We start from the raw sequence: 7914 nt of genomic DNA on the forward strand, positions 1-7914 counted from the left end.
GTTAAGTAGAAGGAAGCTTCTGACGCGGAGATTATGCTATTCTCACGTCAACACTATGTAAAGACTCTTCTAGGCATCATAGCCTCGATGTGAAGCCATTTTGAAATTTTCACTAATTCAGGAAATATCTTAGTTCGAGAAAATACACTATGAAGTTTGAAGTTACCCGATAATTCAATTATTACCGTACTTATTACTATCATTTTCTTCATACTGTTGCTGGAACACATGTGCTTGAAGATCATTTAATGCCTTTTGGTCATTATGGAAGTAGTTGCCCAAGAACAGGTTCTTTCCCTGTCTACTGAATCCTTTTCATGTTAATATCAAACATCAGCAATTACTCGTAGATTACATTAAAACTAAAGTAATTGATGGAGACGTTACTTGATAACAATCATTTACTTGCTGCTAGAAATGGCTGTCGAATACTGCCAAACCAAAAGCCAAGGGATCTTACTGCCTTCCGAAATACGTCGCTGTCAGTTCTTCCATATGATTCGGTCGACGTGACCTGTTTCAAGTTGAGTATGACAGAGAATGTTTTAGAAAATCAATTGTACTCCTTTGCAATAAACAGAAAGATTTTCATTCTAAGCTATCCAAGTTCAAAATTTTCGGAATATTAGCTTAAATTTAATATTCGATTCTATAATGTAGGAAAGTATTTCACCGTTGCCAAACTCGAATCCGACTCATTGTCCTTACACTTAGTCGCTGACCATAAATTCTAGCTCAGAGTGACACCAGTTTAAGTAACCTAATGTAGCGAAGACTGTTTCCCAGTTCTCTTTGTCATCGGAAAATATGCAATTCGCTCATTGGGCTCCATTAGTACACTGTAACAGTTTCTTCTTAAATCGTCTTATGCAGCAACGTTCACCGATATCTCAAAGAGGAAAAGCTCTTTATCCAGGTACGAAGGTTGTAAAACAAACTTCCCACAGTTTGTTTCAGGCTGATCTTTTCGTTTGATAGCACTGCGTAAATATTTTGTCTAAGAGGTATTACAAGTAGTGTTCCTGTAGCTGTGGGAATCGTTGTTTGAAAACGAATTTAGCACCAGTGGGTACAGTACTGCTAAATAATCAGAATGATTATCAACCTAAGTCTGAGTTCATCCACAAACTGAGGCGTATTTATAATATTGAAGCTAGACTGTGTATCGTTGTCTTCCTTGAGTGGGCATCGGAAGGCGTTTACACACACGTATACGAGGGTAATCCCAAAGGTAAGGACTCCTAAGGGACACGCATGTGCCAACGCAGGCAATGGTGAAAAACCTACAGTGCAGCACAACAGGTAACGCTCGTTCCGCTGCTGACAAGCAGATTTTCGGTCTCTAGGATTACATAACTTTATTTATGAAATGCCACATTCGCATACCTGTTGAGTATGACACCGCATACCAATTAAACACAGACCCAATCGAAATCTAAGTGAGTAGTATTTTAATAATTCGTGCCGATAGAGGCACGCTAGTGTACAGATACTCAGTTTTATCAAAACAGACTTTCGTCGTAAGGTTATCGTGGGTAGTTTTATTTCATTTCTTTTAATACAGTGCACAATTTTCGTAAGGTTTCCTTTAGTGCTGTTAAAACAATACTAAACGTGAGAGAGAAATTAATCATCAACGATATATGCGAACTCTCTGATGTGATCTATAACAGTCTGACATTGCACATGCAGTTTACTGATTACATGCATGTAGAAAACTTGTCTCAGATAAAGCTGGTTAGGTTAGGTTAGTGTTGTTTTAACGTCCCGTCGACAACGAGGTCATTAGAGACGGAGCGCAAGCTCGGGTTAGGGAAGGATGGGGAAGGAAATCGGCCGTGCCCTTTCAAAGGAACCATCCCGGCATTTGCCTGAAACGATTTAAGGAAATCACGGAAAACTTAAATCAGGATGGCTGGAGACGGGATTGAACCGTCGTCCTCCCGAATGCGAGTCCAGTGTGCTAACCACTGCGCCACCTCGCTCGGTCAGATAAAGCTGTATAACAAAGTTTGAAGAAGAATAAAATGCCACTACCAGACGACAGCTAATGTAGAAAATACTTTCCTGACTATTTTGACACGATGCGCTCTCTCCGTACATAATACAAAAACTTCGAGATGTATCTGCTGCCTGGCCATCTATTAAACCTGAAAAGAACAAAATGTCACAGTAGTTAGCCCTTTTTCCACATGCGGCTATTCTGTGTTGAGAAGTGAAGGTAATTATGTTCAAAGGTCCATTAAATTGGTAACTTCAGCAGACAGCAGAGTTGCGTTGTAAAAAATGTAGCAACGAGTGAAAGGGAACTCACGACATCTTATCTACAGTGAGTGACACTTATCATGACGCTGCTAACTGTCATCTACCTACAACATCTCCAGAAGTGAACAATAGTTCTTCCAGTGCTGAGAGATAATGCATATGGCCGGATCTCGACTTCTGAGCGACAGACAGTTACAGCTTTTCTTTTGCACTGCACGACGTTTTCAACAAACAGATAGCGCAATAGAGTAGCTCAAATGGAAAGGAACACTCCCTCTTTCAATTTCTGCATCCCAACTGTTCGAAGTTGTGTGTAGGTGGCAGGAACATTATTTTATTTGGGTGATTACAAAATAGAGTCGAATGTATGCACTAGGTAGCCGAGGCAGCTAGTTCATGGCGATTCGGTCAACCAAGTAAATGCATGTACTGAACATGCTGCAAACCACTACAGGGAGCCTGTGTGTCAGAATTCTCATCGAGTGTGCCGCAACAGTGTTAAGAAAGAAAAATGAATCATACAGCAGACGAATTGGTGGTCTGTTGGATTGATGATAGGTTCCTATGATGATGGTCTGTGTTCGATTCCAACTTCTGTCCATGATTTTTAATAGGGAGAGACAGATTCTATTCTCTTCTGGCTACGCCAAGTGAAGAAGGTATAATGGCATTGTGGTCTGAAATTCACATTAAACATGATATTCCTTCTCTACCAAGTAGTCATTAGGTTGCGCCACAATAAAGTCAGGAGTGGCGAAATGTGGGAACTCTGTCACCAGTAACCTTTCTTATACTAGTTATTTATTTACAGTGACGAAACAAACGCTATGTAGGGCCACAGGACCCTTATTCCCCTTATTCCATATTTTATTTGAGCTTCTGTATCTTGATAAAATTGTTTCTGAACTTGGAATGCAACTCAGACCGCCCTTAACGCGGAATTTGATCCCTTCGTGACAATACAGCTCGACTAAAATTTGTTGTTTGTTCAAAACTGCACATTTCTCAATATCTCCACATACTGGGCGGGAATGGGTTCGAATGCTGTTCCGGCACTAAAGTTTTCATTATGTATTAACAAGCTCTAGCATGAGAACACCTATCGGCTGATGGATAATAATTTTGATTTTTAATGCCTTTTCATTCGTTGTCAACACTAACGATATCTGACGTTTTTGACTCCCAGTGAGACACAGAACTATTTGAGAGATCACTCTAAGTTCAAGGATGTTATTCCGAGCTGCTGATGGAGAAAAATTCTGTAGCTGACGTCTCTTTGTGTGTGGTCAACAACGGTATTTGTGGGGTTCGATTCCCAGTCAGCATTGAACTCTTCGTCATATTATTTCTAGTTCAAACATGCTCACATGTCGCTGCTGATGTTACAAACCCATATTTAACGTTCGTTTTCTCTAATAAATAACAGCGATAGGTTCCGGGTTGGAGTCCTTGGAAGGAAAAAATTAATGTTTCGTCTCGTCATTTCAGTTAAAACATCTAGCTACTGCCGAGATAATCCGATATGTCACGGTTGATTGTGCTTCGATAACAATCCGATTAGGTTCTGGGTTCGAATCCCTGTCCAACACAAAGCTTTAAATCACGGCATTTCAAGTAAGTTACTTGTGAAGAAGCAATATTTAACAACTCTCGTAGTTCGTTAACAGGGACAGTAGATGCTGGGTAGGAATTCGCGTCCGTTATAAATGTTTACGTTATGTAATTTAAAGTTGATATTAGCTAACTGTTACTGTCTAAAGTCGAGGTATATCACCTTCTGTAGGCCTAGTCAGGAATGATTGTTAGTTTCCGTTAGTCACGAAATCTTAGTCTGCATGACCTGGGTTTGAATCCAAATGCAAAACGAGACGGTTCGTCATGTCATTTGAAGTTCATTCATATTCTCAACTAGATGCTCGTGAATAAATTAAATTTTTAATGTCATTCTGTGTTAAATAACAAGTACGGTATGTTACTTTGAGGAGGAAATCATGAATACGACGAACTTACTACGTGCATTACCTATCTGACGTAATAATGAGAGTGGTAACATTTCAGGTATGTCATTTATTGCAATAAATGTGAGCTTACAAACCTTAAAGACAGTCTTATCTGTGATAAGGTGTTCCCTGATATTTGTAGTATGGTGGTATTACTTTACATCTTAAGTTATTGCGATACAGAGCCGAGTTTTCTAGTGGTGACTTGTTGGAACCATTTTCAGTAGTCAAACGATTGTACCAAGGAGCGATTAGAGGACCTGCTAGACAGCTGCGTTATGTGGGTTGCATGCGAATCAGGCGAAATGCAATTCAGGTCGTTCGGATACTTTTGAGCACAACTGTACGTCTGACACCAGTTTCCTGCAGCTTGCGGCACTTACTGAACGATACCAGAAAAGGTGTTCGTGTTATTTCAATCTTAGGCGTTTCGATCGTCCAATTTTTTGATTTCGGCGGAACTAATTCCACAAAATTCCACGAGAGGTTTCACCACAGCACTGTCCGTAACGGGTGATCTGTCAGGGCAGTATTGGTCGAAACCCCCTGCGACAACATGGGTGCTCCTCTCTCCTGGTAAAGGACGATCTCACTGCGTTCGTTTTCTGCTGTCGCGATCAGTTTTCATGTCGCCGGAAAGGAAGAAACACTAGTCACACTCGAAAATTGATAACGCTGTGCTCCAATAAGACACCTTTGTTTATCTTTATAGTTCTTTATCTGTTTGGTACACCGTATGACCTCATTTCCATTTGAAAATTACTTGTTGCATCCCCAGATGCCAGGTTACAAATCAAAAAATTTTACTTAACGTTAAATTTCTGTTTGTACACCTGTTTTTGTTCTAGAAGAGTTGTTTATATCTAAGAACCACACTCTATTTTGTCATGATGCTACTGTAGAAATTATATTAAAGATGTTGTGTCTAGGTTTCCTGTAGACTCGGTTCGCTGGACAAACAAACAACTCGTATTAATGAGTTTTATTAAAAATGGGTCAAAAGGCTCCGAGCACTATGGGGCTTAACTTCTGAGGTCGTCAGTACCTTAGAACTTAGAACTACTTAAACCTAACTAATCTAAGGACATCACACACATCCATGCCCGAGGCAGGATTCGAACCTGCGACCGCAGCGGTCGCACGGTTCCAGACTGTAGCGCCTAGAACCGCTTTTTTTTTCTTTGCACCTTATAGACGTTAGCCCACCCACTTTTTTTTTTAATTTCCTTTCGCGGGAAAGTGCTCTACCAACTTTTTTTTGTTAGCGCCTAGATCGGCTTTTTTTTAATGAAAGACGATACCTTTTTTTTTTTTTTTTATAGCGAGCATTGCAGGCAGATGGCGGCAAGGAGGGCAGGGGTCAATTAGTCCGAGGCCTGGCCGCGGTGCCGCCCTCATACCCATCACCACTCACATTGATTGTCAAGGAACATTTTTTTTTAACAAAGTGAGGTAAGTGACGGCTATCCCGATTGTGAGCTATTTGTTTAAAATGCGACCTCCTATGGAACACGCTACAATGCCTCCAGCACACTGTCCCCAGCACGATGCCCTTCAGCCAGTTGACGGCATTCGTTCTAGTAGTTGGAAAGTAAACAATATATGGGCGTAGGAGTTCGTCCGGCGCGACAGACTCTAGCTGTCCTCGCAACAGCAGCGCCAGCATACGTTGTATAGGATCCCAGCAGCTACCCGTCACAGCAGATGTCAAGTTGTGCGCGTCCAAATCGACGACTGCACTGTGCGGGCACGAAGGGTTGTCATTAACATGGATGGAATGGAGGCGTTGGCGTTTGGCTAATTTGCCATTCACCACCACGTACCACAAGGAACGACCGTGCGTGGACAGGTATGGGGTTCGCATGGCTCGCCACACCCTGGTCCAGCGGGTTGTTGGGTGTTGCTGTTCGACGTTGTACGACGTTGCGGGTTTGTCGTACTTGATAGACGCGGTAGTAGTCTCTAGTGCTCAGCGCCGTCACCGGTAGGTCCTCAGTTCGACCAGGAAATCTCGGATGTAGGCGAGGGACAGAACTATATGGCTCACGACGACGGCGGTCGAAGGTCTAGGGGAGCTACAATCTGAAGCAATGTCCCTGTCAAGTCCATGAAATGTACATCGTCCTTAGGTATAACTCCCATGCTTGGTTGTGGACATGAGTCAACCCCAGGCCTCCTGCCAGTGGAGGCCTCTTTAGTGTAGCAGACTTTGAATGTGTGGCCTGCACTCTCAAGTTGTCCATATGCCGCCTGGAAACTATGGGTTAAGGAAGTGGCTAACATTCAAGCTTCTATCGAAGTGGTTGTCACCAATCGGGCGTGGCGTCTTCACCAGTCGTCTTCACCTGTCACCTTGTAGCCTAGTCTTGGAGGGAAGTCGGTCAACGTACGATCGGCTAGTGACCGTTGAGGGAAGAACGTGTGCAAATTAATTTGGACGCTAGGTAAGAGTTGACATAACGCATTCGGAGAATCATATCCATATTGAGGCATCTATTATGGCTGGCGAAATGTGGCTGTCGCAGTTCGGCAACTGTACTGGAGAACTGCATTCCCAATGCGTTCAGTGAGGGAACCCTTTGAAGGGGATCGCTGTCGGGTGTAGAGGGCCTCTCCCGACTTTCTTGCGATTATTGATACCGCGCCGTAGCGACACAACTACTGAAGATCCGCATGGATTTCGTCACCCGACCACATCAAGAACACCACGTCGTCAGGGAAGGCACCACATCGGTAGGTCACGTCTCGAATACAGATGCCTTCCAGTCGTTGGCGAAGGCCGTGCAGCGCAGGTCCGAGGGCCGCCGCGAATAGGACTCCCGATAAAGGACGTCCCTATTGCATTGACCATCCAAGAGTGATGTGTTCAGTCTGGTGGCCGTTGACCATAATACGAGAGCCTGTGAGGGGCCAATGCGTTCGAGCACGGCGCGAAGGAAGCCATGATCGATACGATCAAATGGGTGATCAAAATCGACGGCGACAAGGACGCCTCAGAGGCGGCATGCCGCTGTCAGCGTCGTGACGTCACGGTAGGCACAAGGTGTCCTGTGAATGTCGTTGTCGCACTCTCAACGTCTGGTTCAAAATGGTTCAAATGGCTCTGAGCACTATGGGACTTAACATCTACGGTCATCAGTCCCCTAGAACTTAGAACTACTTAAACATAACTAACATAAGGACATCACACAACACCCAGTCATCACGAGGCAGAGAAAATCCCAGACCCCGCCGGGAATCAAACCCGGGAACCCGGGCGTGGGAAGCGAGAACGCTACCGTACGACCACGAGCTGTGGACCAACGTCTGGTCAGGATGAATCATGTGTCCGACTGCCCGCATCTCGTGGTCGTGCGGTAGCGTTCTCGCTTCCCACGCCCGGGTTCTCGGGTTCGATTCCCGGTGGGGTCAGGGATTTTCTCTGCCTCGTTATGGCTGGGTGTTGTGTGCTGTCCTTAGGTTAGTTAGGTTTAAGTAGTTCTAAGTTATAGGGGACTGATGACCATAGATGTTAAGTCCCATAGTGCTCAGAGCCATTTGAACCATTTGTGTCCGACTGTGGCCTGAAAACCTGTGCGAAGGATAGTTCGAAAAGCTCATAATCCGCGTTCAGGAGGGTAAGAGGACAATAGTCGTGACAACAGTGAGA

This window comes from Schistocerca americana, chromosome 6, assembly GCF_021461395.2.
Source record: "Schistocerca americana isolate TAMUIC-IGC-003095 chromosome 6, iqSchAmer2.1, whole genome shotgun sequence".
NCBI classification, from domain to species: Eukaryota; Metazoa; Arthropoda; class Insecta; order Orthoptera; family Acrididae; genus Schistocerca; species Schistocerca americana.